This window comes from Molothrus ater, chromosome 3 (genome assembly GCF_012460135.2).
Source record: "Molothrus ater isolate BHLD 08-10-18 breed brown headed cowbird chromosome 3, BPBGC_Mater_1.1, whole genome shotgun sequence".
In the NCBI taxonomy this organism is placed as follows: domain Eukaryota; kingdom Metazoa; phylum Chordata; class Aves; order Passeriformes; family Icteridae; genus Molothrus; species Molothrus ater.
Genome location: NC_050480.2, coordinates 105310490 through 105324768, shown reverse-complemented (window position 1 = coordinate 105324768; position 14279 = coordinate 105310490). Strand labels below are relative to the sequence as shown.

General features: G+C 34.8%; 1 protein-coding gene across 5 annotated transcripts in view; it reads right to left on the bottom strand.

Annotated features, from left to right (window-relative positions):
• The window catches only part of GRIK2 (glutamate ionotropic receptor kainate type subunit 2), a 358260-nt gene that overhangs the window by 311688 nt on the left and 32293 nt on the right, over positions 1 to 14279 (bottom strand). The gene's annotated exons all lie outside the window — the stretch shown is intronic.

The following is a 14279-nucleotide window of genomic DNA, read 5'->3' as shown; positions in this document are numbered from 1 at the left end:
CAAAAAAAGAAACCATGTTAATATAAAATTTAATTCCTCAAGATCACTATCAAGAGACAAATTCTCAGCAACATGAAATAAATAGAGTCTTTATTAATCACTGAATTATGATCTTTAACATACTGTAAAAATTAAGCAGGCAAATAGTTCTGTGAAACATGAAGTTTGTAGAAATTACACAGTGTGAATTATGCCATAAATTATATAGCCATCCTCTCTGAAACAGGATTTCCAAAATTTGTTTTAATGGAGTAAAATTGACTTCAATTTTTACACCTCAGTTCTTAATTATTCTATCCCATATAATGGGTAGAAGTCTATGTGTTCTGTATACAGACAGAAACATTTAACAGACCACAGGATGAAAATCTATTTCTCAGTTGAAATAAATAAAAACTTCCTAGGAATAGTCTGCAAAAATATGTCCCAACAGATCATCTGTAGTGGTCAACATTATATATCAGACTTTTCTGCATTATTCATCATGCCTAAAGAGTTAACATTCAAGTTTTAATAGAAATGCATATGAGTATTATTTTTAACTGTTAAAGTCCCTAAAGTATAACATATCACAAAGTTTAAAATTAGCAGTCATGTAACTCTGGAAAAGGGATTGTAGAACAAAATGTATAACATTTTAAAATCACCATCTGAAGGACTGCCAATCAACCAATTATAATTACATATTGTGCTTTTTAAAAAGAAACCCAAAATAGAAATCTGTCCTCATTCATACGCTCAAGTATGTCATTTTTAAAACTCTGTAACTTCATGAATTTTGAACTGATGTACTGTCTTGTCTTGCATCTTAAATGCAGAAGACCTGAGTTATATAAAGCAAAGTAGAAAGACATAAAATACATATTCTTAGAAAAATACCTGTTGTTTGCAGGTGAATAGTCCTACCTGGCTTTCTTTACAAAGGACCCTTGAATTCTTTGTAGTGTATACGCTCAGAAAATTCTCCGACAGGGTCAAGTAATGAATATTTAAGTGTAAACACAGACCCTTGGAGGTTTTGGAAAATAATACAACAAACAGCCAGTTTGTTGTATTGTATTTGTTTGTTTGTTTTTAAGCCATCATCTCTTTCTGCATATGACACAAGGAAAAGACATTTTTGTGAAGATAAATCCTCAAAGGTGTTAAAGTCACCAAACAAAAATACCTTCTCAATGAGAAGAACATCAGAAAAAAAAAAAAACTCATTTATCTTGGGTTTAACAAAGTGAAACAATAATTCATAGATATTCACCTTCTTTGTCCCTCCAAAAGAGTCCAATGGAACCTATCAAGCACTGAAGATCTAAACCTATTCAAAAATGCCCCATCTAAACAGAAAACAGTTGGGTTTTTTGCAATTTTAATTAACAAAATATGATGAAGTAAGGCATGAGGAACAACAAGGGGTTTTAAATATGCTAGTGAATCTCTGCCATTTATATTTTCAATACTGTCAGATGTATAAATAACTGAGACATTTACTGGGTTAAAACCTGATAGTCGCTTTACGTAATCTACGTCAAGTTATAACTCTTTCTGGGAGCTGAGGCATACTGGAACTTGTATCTTACTCTCAAATAGTCAACTAGACACCAAGTGTGTCAGTTTATGTATCAGCCAGAGAAAACTTATGTCTTCATCCAAATCACATTTACTTCCCTTGTTATTAATGTCACCCATGTTGTAGAATAGAACTTTTTAAATGCTTTGTAAAGTGGATGGCAATTTTATAGAAAAACTTGTAAAGCACCTTCATATGCTGAATGTGGAAGACAATGAACATCAATGAATATTACTGAAATAAAGATTAATTTCCAAGTTTGTGGCTTTCTGACAGCACTTCTACTCTGCACCTGACAGTAAAAATCACTCTGGTTGAGGTAGTATCAACACAAAGAGTAACTTGAGACCAAGGATATAGAAAGGTCCTAATGCTCAACTTCAGCCTTCATATCAGGATTCCCTCAAATCCATGGGTTTTGCCAGGAGGCTAGGAGGAGGAAAAAAGATATCCTAATGAGCAGAAGTTTCAGGGATATGACAGTGATATTTTCTGATGGAATATCTGAGCTATCAAGAACAAGTCCATAAGAGTATGCCATCTGTGAAAATAAATGAAAGGCTGGCACAGACTCATGCCTGTTACCAATATCAGCAAGCCATTTTTTCAATAAAGCCCTTCCAGACTCTATGGGTTAATCCTGTTTTTCCTGTAAAACTTCCCCTCCCAGTTCTCAATTGCTGCCTGACCAAGCAGGAAATCAAACTAAAGATATTGTCCAATTTTGCATGTCCGTGAAGCTGCAATATTCATTTTCCTTCTACCTTTCATTCTAGCAAAGGGACAAGTGTCATCCAGAAATAAAATAAAGTATCTTGATTCTTCTTTGTTGTCTATTATTACATATCACTATCCATTTACAATCAGCAGCTATGGGTTCTATCTCCATACCTCTTTCATACAGGTATTACAGCATTTTCTATAGGAATTATTGGGATTTTTGCTCACCCAAGGGTGGGGGTTTTTTTGCTTTAAAATTACGTGACTACCATATCAGCTATGCAGCATAATATTCATTATTTGTATTTATAAACATCCCTGCAGAACACCTGCTGGGAAATAGTAAATTCATAATATTCTCAAGATACTTTGCAATCAGTGAACTCAGATTTTTTCCTCTAGCGATACAACAAAAAATGTCGAGCTGATTAAGGAAGCTTTATGTCTTGTAGAACTTGTTTTGATTGTCTACAAAGACAAAAAATAAACATGTGAACATTCATTCTATGTACAGTACACACTCAGTTGGTCTGATTACCCTACATAACTTCCAACCATTAAAATAACAACACGACATACAAAGTTGTGGAGAATCACACCTCAATTTTCAAATTATACGTGCCCAAATAAATTAAAATTATAAGTGTTGGTTAAATTCTTTTTCATGGGAAGTGATATCATTACCATCTTGTTAAATTTAATACCTGTTTTAATGATATTTACTTTCTTTTATACTTATAAATCAACCACCATAACCTAAAGACTAATTTTCATAATTGCTTGGTAGATGGCTAAAAGTAGAACTCTTAAATTTAATTTTCCTTTGTGTATAGCAGAAACTTTAATGGATTTTGAATTTACATATTTAATATGCCAAATAGGTACCCACATATTTTAGCAAGATTAATTACAAAATGTCAGTGATTTCTATATAGAAGACATAACTGTCATTCTGTGGAACAAAAGGTTCTTTAAAGAATTCAGTAAAATCCTCACATTTCACACGACTTCAAAAGGCAATGAAACATTTGGTACTGATTTCAAAGGAATTTGCAAAGAAATATTGATCCCCTTGTCTTTAAGTGACATACATGACATATTGTGATTTCTGTTGGATATTTAACAGAAGCATATCATCACATTGTCACTTCTTCATTTTGTAGTTTGTGGTGCCTACTGTACCCTTAGCTTACTTGGGGATGTAGAAACATAATGATATTTCCTTAACAGATTTCAAATTCATTTTCTCTAACTTAAATATACATACAGTTCTTTTGAATCAATACCTACATTTAGAACAGTAATCCTTACCCTTTACAATCACCAATTTTAAGTTTAAAAATAAGTGCTAAGCTCTGGAATAGGATTTTTTTTTTTTAAATAGAATGCATTTCAACTACTTCTTGTAAAGGAAAATCAGAAGAAAATACAGTTTCCTAAAGATGGTCTCAAAGCTCTGTCTAGATTCTCATGCTGGATGCAAGGTAACAAACAATAAAATTATAGAACAAAACAGATTGAGTTTATATGTCAGATGCTTTAGAAGTCTCTTCCACAAGGGATTGAAGTTTACAGAGAAAAAAGAGTTTTAAAGCATGAAGAGTGAGCAGGAGGGGGAAATTAAAGAATGCATTTTTAGGACTAAAAAGCCACAAAATCATGTATTTGTTTTGATAACAAGACAGAAAAGAGAAAAAGGATCACACTGCTACTCAGTCAGCCACAGCCCTGCCCTGCCTGGCCAGGGGCCCCAGCGAGCTGAGCTCCCACTGTGACTCAGCCTCTGCCCATCCCCAGAGAGGTGCCCCATAACCAGGACTGGAGCTGCCCCCCGTGCTCCTGCTTGCCCTGCTCCTGGCTGGGATGATGGGGCTGGTCCTGACTGCCTGGCCCTGCCCTGACAGACCCTGGGGGATCCTGTTGCTGCAGCATCCTGACAGCAAAATGCAGACTAAAATATTGACTTTGTTGGATTTGAACCAAAAGTGTCTGACTGCTCATTGCTTTTCTGGACCAGACCTACCAAGCATTTAATTTTCTCCTCTTTTATATCCAAGTACCGCCATATTTTAGTGATCTTCAAATCAACAAACTGCACACAAAAAAATTTTAAAAGGCCAAATTCTATTTTCAGGTCAGCAATATCAAAATTAGATTGTGTATTTCAAAATGGCTCTACCTACTTATCTTTTTTAAATTTATTTTAGCTTACCTTAGCTCAGTTTATTTAGGGCTGCTTCTTAGGCAGGTGTTCCAAATGATAATTATTTTTTTTTTAATATCACTAAAGAGAACTTCAGGCTTCCATTTCCTTACTAACAGCTAAACTACAAATCTGTGCATGTCTTGAATCAGTTGGACTTCTTGTGAATGGATAACTCACAGTTACAACACGTGCAGCAGTTTGGAAGATTTCAAAGGGCCACTTCTCCAGGTATGTGAAAATCTCTGACAGGTGTTCAAAGTCCTGAAATTCTGCCTAGACAAGATTTCCATTTTACCAACTACAGCATGGATCCAACAGACTGGGCTTAGCACTGCACTGAAAGATTAATACAGGCAATTCAAAAAGTCATGAGGCTTCAGGTCTCAAAGGGAATCCTCATGAAGGTATAACAAACTACATATGTGTGACCTGAGGCTAAAAGTATCATCACTTCATACCCAAAGCAGAGAGCAAGAACTTGAGTGCAAGGAGACAATATGAATGCATCTACCACACATGCCAAAGCCCTAGTCTCTCTCATATCCTCAAACAGCATTAAAAGCAGTGGAATCACATGCAACATAACCAATGGCAGATTTCACAAGGTGAGTTATATCCTGTGTCAAATTGCACAGCCAATAGGTATTTAAGGAAATTAAAGAACACACTGAGCCCACTGAAACTTAGGATTGTATGTCTAATCTCCTGTATTACTATGATGTTCTAGTGAATGACTTCATAAGAGCACCATATAAATGAAAAGATTTTGCTTGGTGTATCTTGGTGTATATTATCAAAATATGGGCACTTCTAGGAAGATTTTTCCACAGTGGATTTCACAGATTCAGGACTCAACTCAGAATTCAACTTCAGAAGTTCAGGCCCTGACTGGTAGCTGCTATAATTTTACACATAAATATATAACAATTATTATTAAAATTTGTATCATTGTGTCCAGGATGTCACTAAGGGTAGAATTTCTCTAATAAATAAAGTAATAAAGTAATAAAGTATAAGCAATAACTATATAGGAATATAATAAATTATTATTAACACACTGAAGTAATGAAGCCGTGGATTGCTTTCTTTAGACTAAAAAATTTGTGAAATAAATAAAATTGTAAAAGCATCAAATACTGAAGAATTAGGAAATGGTGATAGCAATTTTCTAAAAACAGATCAGAATAGAAAAAATGAAGAAGCACAAGGACTAAACATAAAGTGGGTGCATATTAAGATACGTATAGAAGGCATTGAATACAAGACTAAACAAGCAGTGAGAAATGTAATTTACTAAAAAGTCAGTTTACTAAACTTTTGTCTACTTAAATAGACTTTCTAATGAAGCAGTAATATTAAAAAATTGAAAGCAAACTGAAAATACATTAACAGAATTTAATCAGAGCTCGTATCATCCTAAATTCACTGTGTTTTATACATGCCATTGTAGCCTTGTTTAAAGAGGCACATACATAATAGTTAGGCCAAGATGACTTCGTATTGTAACAGTTTCCTCCGAATTGCTGAATAATTTATGCAAAAGCATTGTATCCATGTTAATTAATCAAAAAAAAAATCCCCTGTGAAATGCCTTATTTAAAGCAAGAGAAATCCCTATTCCAACATTTCACTAGAACCAAGTTAAAGATGTCTTCTTTTTTTTTCCTAGACATCACACTGTGTTTGCTTGTAAAATGAGTAGACCATGCTACGAGCAGCCCTGAACAGTGCATTCTGGACTGGGTTTTTCTTGTTTGGGTTTTCAGGGCTTTTCTGAAGATTTTATATGGAGGCAGCACAGGTTGCAGGCTGAAAAATGCTTAGAAACTACAGGACTAAACACAGAAAATATTTCTTACCCAAAACCCACAAACCAGAGTGCTGGAAATTCCAGCAGACTCTCATAATCTTTCAACAGCTCACTGATAGTTTATAATGACAGGAAGAAACATATAGATACATTAAAAACCCTAGGAAATACAGCTGTGTTTACACCAGAGTATTAAATTACTTTCTCGATCTGTTCAGTGAGGGGTCCAAGGCTGGAGCACTCTCTCCTTTGAATCAATACAGCCAGACTTCAAGAACATTTAAGTCACATATATCTGATTTGTGACCAGCTTGAGGTACACTTGAACACACTTATTTTACCAGTCGTATAATACACCCAGCAGAGACTCTTCCAGAACTTGATCTGCACTCAATACATCTTGCATCATGGACACCTAATAGACTCAATTTCTGTCCTCTGCAGAGAGGATGTTTCTTGCTAACAGTATGTTTCTTGCTAACATTCACAATAACACCAAGCAAGAAAATAATATGCAAGAGAGGCCAGGATCTAAATGGAGCCAAGACTATCCATCTACCCTGCTCCTTGCCAGTGCTCTGCGTTCTTTGGTTATTGTTTCCTGCTTGGCCTAACTCGGGATATTCTGGGAAACCTAGACAAGAGAGAACCTGAACACTCAGTCTCAAGTTAAAGTTTTATGAAAAGAAATATCTTTTTCACAAAAGAAAAGTCACTGATTTTTCCATGCTTCAGACTGATTACTTCTAGCCCTACATAGTCAAGAAGCCACAAATCCATACTCCACAAAATCCTTTGAACTCAATGATAATGTGAGACACTTCCCTGTCAGTGCAAAAGCAACAGATGTTTGTAAGACAATCCTCAACTCTTTTCATCTACCAGGGTAATAATGATATACCCACACAGAAGAAAAACGGTACTGGACAAGCAATAGCTGCTTTATTTTACCCATACTCATATAACATCAAAGGTCTGTATCACATTTTCAATGGCAATTGTGAGGGACTTGAGATACATTTTGCATGAGGCCTCAATGCTGGCTCCAAAGAAGATAACATTTTATATATTTATTTTGTTTTCAGTACCCAGGAATTTTAACCAGTAGATGGGACTTCTCTTATTCAGTAGAAAATAAATAGCTGTATTGACAAAAAGTTCTCCATCACCCATCAGCTATCTGGAAAGGAATGTGATAAAAAATATTTTTTGCCTTTACTGAAATGAAGAAAAGAAAAATATCCCAAACCTGAATCAGTGTTTAAAATTATTTTGCTCTTTTAGGGGAACAAATCATCATATATTTCATATCCCTCATCTCCATCTACTGGGTTTTCACTCTTGTTAAGTTTCTCTTTCATTAGTCTCATCGTATTTCTTGTGTAATATAAATGTGCAACCTTGGCTGTGAGTGGAAATACCTAGATTAAAATAATGACCAGCCATGGGGGTCCCTCCCTTCTAAATACTTAAAGTTTGGAGAAGTTTATTACCTGAAAGGCTGGTTAGTTGTTCTCTAGCAAATAAACAGATGTAATTAGACTCATGTTGAAACAAGTGGGACATAGTCTGCATAAAAATAAGTGTCTGTGAGGGTTTAATGGCTACTTCCAGACACAGGATATAATCTCATCTTCTTCCTTAACATACCTTTTAGACAGGCAGTACTAATAATAATAATAATAAATATTAAAGACATTTCACCTACATCTTAGGAAATAATAAACCAAGAAGAGAGACGTGTCTACGGTTTTTCCACATAATGCAGTAAATAAGCATTTACTAAGAGCTGACAACCATCATTTAGCTCCTCTGCATAGAAAACCATGGCAAATACTCTATGCTGGACTTAGTTGCCACAGACCTCCTGTGTTGTTAATGCCATGTGCTTCATAATTTCTTCTGAAGATGGGAGACCAAGCAACCAAATTGGCTGAGGTATCAGGATCTAGGATTTGCAACAATTTGATATTCTGCATTCTTTCATTTCAAGCAGAATTGCATCTTGACTCACCATTGTCTTTATTAATCATCTTCAGTGTCTCCTGACACAGCAAGAAGTAAGGACAATTATATTTGGGGAAAATATAAAAACAAATCAGGTGTGTTTTCTAAGGAGATATAGACTAAGATTTCATACTTTTCCTCAGTTCTTGTGGTCATAAGTAGAAAACAATTTAAAGAGAATTTTTAAAACAATTGAGAGCTTTAATGCAAATCACAATTTGCCCCCCTCAATTTGCCTTCCTCTTCAAGCCTCAGCTTTGTTGGTTGGTTCTCCTTTCTCCAGATATTTCCTATTACCTAGCTATTGGATATGAAAGACTTTTTGCAGTTCTACTAATAGAACACATTGAGATTACAGAGTCTAAAGTGCAAATAATATGTTAAATTACATATTAGCATTTGGGCCACAGAAACATTAAGATTTGTGAACAGAAGTGAGATGTTTTAGATATTTCATTTCTAAAAGTAAATATTTATCAGACTTTCATAAGTAAAAAAAAAATCCACTGGTTAAACTCTGTTGTCTTTCTTATTGCTGATTTTTCTCTTTTGCCACCTCTATCTTCACAGCTCAAGGAGCAACATAGGTATGGCAGGTTTTCCCCATGGCCTTGAGAGCCTGAGGCAAGAATGGGTAGTCCCAGTCTGCCCAGTCCTTTTCTGTTCATCACACTCTGTGAGTATTTTGCATTGAAAATGTTTGTACTGAAAATGCTTTTCCCCTTTGCAGCAGTTGTTTTTTAAAACCTTACTGTCTGGGTGACTTTGGGGGCATCTAATTTTACTTCTTTTTATGACAAAGCCTCTAGTTCTGCTTCAGATATACACTTTCTTACCAACTTCTGTAGCTTCTGGCAGTTTTACAAAACAGACAAAAATATGTTGAAGGCTCAAAATTAATAAATAAATAAGTTTAGCTATACAAACAGAGCAAGTGTTTTATTGACCTTCATCTTGTGAAGACTTCAATTTTAACAGTGCTGTTCTTCATTCACATTCCACTTTCTCACTACTCAGTGTAGACACAGTGTTTAATTCAAGATTTAAAATGGATGTTGATTCCTTGATGAAATGGATGCATTTAGTACTTTGTGGCTTTTGGCTAAGGACAATAAACTGGGCTTTGTTAAACACAGATACGAGGAGCTGAAGTACACCTTACTGCATAGGCTGCATCTCTGCAGTATCTGAGAAATTGTGAAAAATCCAATTGCTTTTAATTCCTTACACGTTGCTGGATTGATAGTATACATATTCTACTCCTGCCTTGCACTCCTTGCACTTCATGCATAAAGACTAAACTCTTCCCTCAGAATTTATGTCTGTGGTTATGCAAATGCTGATGGATGCATAAAGATGTTAAATTTATATTAATTATGATTGATCAGGAATGGAATTCAGTACACACATTTTCTCACAGGATGTTCCCAGAGAGTCACTCAGGGTTATTATTGCACAACTACTATATTCACATTAGCAGTGTTAGAATGCCAATAGTAACTCTGGGGACTGATTTAACTTAGGAAGCTGTGACCAGGTAGATGAAGACCAAATCTGGTCTTCATTTACCTGGTCACAGCTTCCTAAGTTAAATCAGTCAAATCAAATAACCAAATCAAATACTGTCAAATCAAACACTGTCAAATCTGACTTTCTGAGAGCCTAAGTGTGCATTTTCCAAGAGATTACTGGCAATGCTTCAAAGCTAAGTTTGAAATTAAGAGCAATTTTTTTATTAATTTAAAAATAAATATTTTTATTTTATAAAATATTTATTATACAGTGTCAATTAAGCAAATGAAAAAATATTTATTATACAGTGTCAATTAAGCAAATGAAAACTGGGCTAAGCCAAATTGTCTATTGGTTTTTAAATTCTATATCAAGACAGAGATGGTAAAAGCCATACAAGAAAATGTCGGACTGAGGAAGACTTCAGGAGTCATCTCACAGAAAGGTGCTGTATTTTCTGCAGTGTTCCATGAGGCTTGAATACTCATGTTTTGCATGCTATTTGCCAATAAATGATGTAAATTTAGAACACAGGAATAAAGTTGACAACAGAAAGACAACAGTGTTTTTATAGTTACTTTAAAAAAAAAAGAAAAAGCAACACCAAAATAAAATAACATTAAGGAAGATACAAGCTGATGTAAAGTTTACATTCTCCCAAAATTTATAGTCGGGTGACTTTGATTCTAGCTTTTCTCATATTTGGGTTTGACCACACAAAACATCTGGCTACAATTTAGGGAAATAAAGCTGTACAAAACTACAGTAGTTTAGTAAATGCAAAAATTGTGCTGTGATTTTGGCCTAAGTTCACCCTACCAATTTGAATGGAATCTTATCTGAAGGTGTCCTAGATAGCCCATTTAAATACATTGGATAACACAGGAGAAGCCTTTGTTCCCTCTCTGAGCAGACTAAGTAGCTGATTGATGTGCTGATACATCTACCTACCTTCACACCTCCTTATCTTGAAGCATACATTTTTTTTCAGCTGTACAATCCCTCCAGTTCCCTCTTCCTTTAGCCAAAATATCTGAAGAGCAGAAAAGCCCTGCAGCTATTTCTTTATTTTGTGTTGTTACACTTCCCAAAATAGGTCAGTCTTCCAGCAGCAATGAGCTGAAGGTTTAACATAGGTTATCTCATAATTAATTGCACTCTAAAGCAGTAGCTGGAGTGTTAGTGGGTATTTAAGTAAAACAGCTGTGTGATGAAAAGATTTCATTTCTATGAGCATTTTGAAGCTGAGGAAAGAATTAGAAAAACCTCATTCAAAACTTCTTTTAGCTGCATACTACATCCATAATGAATATAAAGCAGGAAGCCATACTACACTACAAAGACTTTCTCTTCCCTTTCACACACATTGAATTTACACATTTGAGAGTTCACATTTGCAAAATCCTAGTATGAAAATCTGGTCACATTCAATGCGACAGAAATATGTAAGTAAAAGGTAAGAAGGAACATTTGTCTCTTCTCTTCTAAGAAGAGTAATTCTTCTCCTAGATTCAAAGTAAAATATATATTTCTCCAGCCATTTGAATAAAAGCCAATTTTTTTGCACATAATTAAACATTATTCCAGGTAACGAAAAAGAAAAAACTGTAATTGTTCCAAAGAGTAGAAAGTTTTGAAGAAAACTCACTTTGCCTCACTTTCAGGCAAATTATTGGCACTGCAATTCCACTACAAAATAAAAAGATGCATACACTAGTGTTTTCTTAGCCCATAGTGTGTTTTGGCCACCTTCATACTGTTCCTTCTTTCTTTTCCTAGATTTCAGTTAAATCAGTCACTATCCAAACAACGGTAACATTTTCAGAAATTGTATTAAAATTATTCCTAAATGAATCATAAAGGTTACATCTATCTTCAATAAAAAACTTCTATTTTAAACGAAACATTAGTCCTTTGGATTACAATTCAGCCTTTTCATTCAAGTTAATAAAAAGGAAGGGGCTCTTCATTCTCTAAAGAGAGTAAAAATGCAGTTAAACTTGGGTAGTCTCACTAAGAAATTGAAGCAGGCAAAGAAGGGAGGGAGGCTTGTCTTTTGTTTTTAGATTAGTGTCCCCTTAATGTTCAGAATAGCATAATAGTCAAATCAATACAGTTTAACCCAGTTTATGAGAACAGGCATGATTGGCCTTCTTTTAAATTTAGAGAAAAAGAATTGCCCCATTGGTTTAAGAGGTAAGAATTTCCATAGGACCAGAGCCTCCACAGACTTGAAACCGCCTATTCTCCCTTTTACAATTGCTCCTTCACCTGTTCCTACTAACCAGACTTAAGCTCTGTGTGAATAAGAGCATGGGACTGCACCCTTTAGGAAACCCCTCTTACGTATCAGATCCCAGTCACATCTGCTTGCCAGCAGTTTGGTTTGTGCAAGTGATGCACTTCACATGATCATTCTCCTAAGCTCATGACATCACTTTATGCTGAATTGTGCAGTACACTTTTATCCATTTCCTACCAGACTTCTTAAGAGAAATGCAGTACATGCCTTTATTTACATATGATTTTTTATTTTCAGTATATGATTATAGCTAAGTTTATAAACAGACTCAGACCAGCATAAAAGCACTGTCTGACCAAAGAAAACCAAAACAAAAAAAAAAATCAAAAAAAACCCACCAAACCAAACAAACAAACAACAAAAAAAAATAGAAGAAAAAAAAAACCCACAGAACCTCATGCAAAGCAGAAATCCTCATAAATACACCAAAGTCATTATTTGAAGGGATCTATGCAATGACTCTTCATCATATCAGCTGCCTGCTGGAGAAAGAGTGCCTACCACGTCTTAATCTTCCACCGCAATAATATTCAATTTTTATCTTTTTATCTGTTGAGGTTTTGCCATAACATAGAAATGAAATTCAACAATATGACATTTAATTCTGAACAAAACATTAAATAACAGAAAAACATAGAAAGTTACACTTTCTGTATTTTAGAGTGCAACATATTGGTAAATAATAACTAGGTTTCTATGCCAAATATTATTGTATCAATTTTCTTTATTTTTAGCTTTGCATATTCACTGTGCCTGCAGTTTCTCCCTGCTCTTGAAACAAGATATAGTCCAGTGTTGTAAAAATTTATGAAGTTATTTATGGCATCAGTGGAATACAAATTCGTCAACATAGTACCTGGACACCTGGTGGTCTGGGACTATCTTATTACCCAGAGTTTAACAAGGGACATATCTATATCCAGCTAAAAAATCCATTACCAGTCCATTTCTTGGGAAAAATAAAAGACCTCATGAAGGGCAGATAGTATGTTGTTGTTCAAAGATCAAATGCAAATTCAAATCACAGGTGCTCATCTTGCTTTTACATCACCAAAGACAAAATCATTAGGCACTTCTAAAACACTGTAATACAATAATAAAGCATTAAGGGTAGAATGATAAAATCCTCTTTTAATGACATTGAAAATTTTTTTTACAATACTTCTTTAAATTATGAAAATACATGTTGTGTTGCTACATGTTACTGTCCAGAGCTAGAAAACCATTAAATGTGAAAATTTTTTCACTTTCAAAACCTGATATTCATTGATCTCCATAAAATCCATACATTGACACACCATGTAGCAAGTTATTTTCTGTTTTGATCTACAAATAACATCAGTGGTCCAAAAGTCAAAGCTATTGATTAGACACAAGCACCCAAAGAGCCCAAGACAATGTTGGACAATTAGTCTGCAGTACACATTTATGCAGTACAAATGTACAGCATTTCCATTTAACTTTCAAAGTTCACTCGGGGTTGAGAGAAAAATTAACAAAGTAAAATTATTTCTTCCACTGTCCATGCTATCTAGACTGCATCAAGGAATAATAAAGCAATTCAGCCTCCATGCCTGTCACTATGGTAACAAATTCCCTTCAAATATAAAGAAACGGTGGACTGGAGGGGATCTCTGAAACCTTTTTCATCAAACACAAGAAACTTGTCACAGATTTACTGTCTATTTTTATTTGACTCTGCCTTAAGTATAATTTCATGCTTTAACCCACTGTTCCTATGGAAGGTGAATCAAAAAACCCTGAAATAGACTTCTGACAGTCTGAGACAACTGTGCTTCTATATTAGCATTCTTCTTTAAGGTAGGTAACTTAGCCTCCCAAAAATTTCACTTTGTGTGTCACATAGATATAGCCTTATATTTCATCAATAAGGTTTTGACTGGATAAGACTATCTTAGTTTCCTAATTTAAGGCAAGTTTTGGTTCACTGACTATTCCCACTTCCTTTTCTTTGCACTGCTTTTTCAGTTTCTGTCCATCTTTACTGAATATAGGTGACCATAATAGCCTATCCCTTTCCAGTACATTCCTTGTACTCTGGCATTTCCTTCCTGCATCTCATCATTTCTTTTATACACATATTTATGCCCTTAAATCATAGGCAAGCTACATCTTTCAAATTCCATCTCATTCTATC